This window comes from Myotis brandtii, unplaced genomic scaffold (assembly GCF_000412655.1).
Source record: "Myotis brandtii unplaced genomic scaffold, ASM41265v1 scaffold116, whole genome shotgun sequence".
Classification (NCBI taxonomy): domain Eukaryota; kingdom Metazoa; phylum Chordata; class Mammalia; order Chiroptera; family Vespertilionidae; genus Myotis; species Myotis brandtii.
In genome coordinates, this window is record NW_005354010.1 from 554,815 (window position 1) to 557,799 (window position 2,985).

The window sequence follows — 2,985 nt, forward strand, 5'->3', positions numbered from 1 at the left end:
GCATATACTCACTGATTAGCCAATGAAAAGGGTAGCGGTCGTATGCTAATTACCATGTTTCTCTTTTATTAGTGTAGATATTTACATTTATAATATATGCATTATATAATTATAAAGTATAAATGTAATAATAGTAATATAATTATAATATTTGTTCAATAATTTTATATAATATGTTATTATATTATATATTATTTCTAGCATATTAATTTTGGCTTTGACCCAAGGAAGACACATTATGTCCATCAGTTACTAAGATTGTTCACTTGTTTTGTTGTTTTCTTTTATTTTTTTATCTTTGGAGTTCAAAGTCTTCCACAGAATCTTGTACGTCCAGGGGCTGTCACCAATATTTCATCTGAGGACTTCCTGCAATCAACTTTAAAATTATTTAAGATGGCATAGGCAGTAATCAACCAAAGAACAAATTGCCCCCCAAAATTGTATGTTCTTACACATGTTACAGCACATGTATAATTGAATGTTGAACCTGCAAATGTCCATCATATATAACCTTCTTTCTGACCACTCCCTCTACAACTTGCTTTTGGCTTTGTACTGAGGTTGCTCACTGTATTGCTGACACTTGTAACCAAATTTATGCAGATCCCATAAAACATTTTTAAGCATTACTACTATTCCTCAAAAATATCATGACAAAGTTCTCTAAAGTTTCCTGATGATGCTTGACTCAATCCTGCTTTCAGGGCCTGATTTTTGTACAAGTTGCTTATTCAGAAAGATACCCCAGGAAGAGTGTTCTAGGGACTAGGAAGACCTAAGCAGGAAGGAGTAAACTCTACATATGGTTGCATTATCAAACTACATTCTGCTCTGGGTACTTGGGCTTCATTCTACCAGGAACGACTGAACTGTCTACTTGAGAATAAATATAATGAGGCCAAAAGACTGGAAGGTGGGACAATTGGCCATTTCATGCAATCCCTTTACTCTAGAAACTTCTTTGGAAAGAAAGTTTGTATATGCAGACTTACTGTCATGACTCAACACAATGTGTTGATAGCTACCTCTGCTTAGTAGAAGACACTGCTGGTATTTCATCTATGATTCTTTTATCAATAACAAGTATCTAATCCACTTTTTACTTCAGCAGTAAGATAAGTTTTATCTCCAACAGATAAAATGTATGTTAAAAAAAGTAGAACATGTTAAAAATGTGATGTGATCTGGGAATAGTGTCTTTATCACAACGGAGGACTTGAATTGCAGTCCTTACACAGCACAACATACCACAAGTTCTTGATTCTTATCCTAATTCTGTTTTGATTCTATTTGTTGCCTCATAGGGACAGTTTGACAACTTTTTAAGGCTATTACAATGTCAAAACTGTAGCTTTCTAGAATACATCTGTCTTTGATCCTACCCCATAATAACACAACTGGGACCTCTTTTGAATGTTACTGACAGTTTGAGATATCTGGCATATTATTTTGGAAATGTCTGCTAATTTGTGTCACCAAAATTACTGATTTGAGACTGAAGATTTTCCCACAGGCATGCATAATTAACTTTTTATCAATTACTTATTGAATTTGTAGATTGAACTTGTTTTTCCTAACACATTCTGAGACATACTATTGACAATTAATCTATTCCCTTTAAAATGTATCACAGTGTATAGAAACATTGTGGTTTAAGAATAATATATCTTTGACTTTAATTTTCAGAGTTAGGAAAATAAAGTTTTACATAAAAGATTGATATTGAGTTTAGATAATTTATATCAATTTATATTTGCCTGCTATATCTAGGCAATAAGTTAAGACATGATAACTTAAATTAAATGTTAAATAACATTTTCTTGCTTTTTTTCTTAAATAGATATTATTTTAAACTTATTTGTATATGTGAATCTTCTAGGTAGGATCTTCACAAATGGCTTTATGAGCATATTGACTGAATGTTAGACTTGTGTTGAAACCTAGCCTTCTCTTTCTTGACACAAGGTATATCATTATAAAAAAAAAAAAAGATCTTTATTGATTTTAGAGAGAGAGGAAGGGAGAGGGACAAAGAGATAGAAACATTGATAAGCTGCCTCCTGCATGCCTCCTACTGGGGGTTGAGCCTGCAACTCAGTTATGTGCCCCAACCAGGAATCATGGGTTCATGGGTTGATGCTCAACCATTGAGACACACCAGCCAGGCAAGGCATAGCAATTTTTGATACATTAGTCTATCAAACAATCTGAATGTCATGATATAGCCTACATCACCTGGGATTTGTGAGGATCAAATAAGGTATTACTTACAAAGTATGCAACAAAAATGATAATGACTATAATACTTTTAATATGCCATTTAAGCTATTGTGGAATAAAAAAATTTAGACACAGTATCAGGGTTTTAAGCTAATGCACTGATAGCTAGATAATTCTGTCCAAACTTCAATGAAAGGAAGATGAGTATAAATAACTTCAATAAGATATAGATTAAATGCTAAGGGTAGTTCAAAGTAGAGAGCTAGAGCTTCCACGTAGCTGAATGCCTCTATGATGCTATGTCGGATTAGATCAGGGCATAGTTACAGCATGCTGGGAGGAAGCATAACACTGTGTTTTTAGGAAATGATTCATTAAGTTGATTATATTATAGTAAGATATTAAAATATAGAAATAATTTGAGCTCTTCTGTTTCCCCAAAGTTTCCAAAATTTTGTAGTGAAAATGGGCTGTTTGATGCAATTTTACAAGGTATAGACATAGAAAAAAACATAGACATTGAGAAAGATATCGATATAATTTAGATATACATATTTTAACATACTGTATACTCTTTGAATTTTTTTTTTACTTAATTTTTATTTATCTTATTTTTATTTTTTTATTGCTTAAACTATTACAAAGGGTATTACATATGTGTCCTTTTTTTTCTTCCCCGCCCTTGACAATCCCCTGGCCTCCCCTACCCCCCAGTGTCTTATGTCCATTGGTTATGCTTATATACATGCATACAAGTCCTTC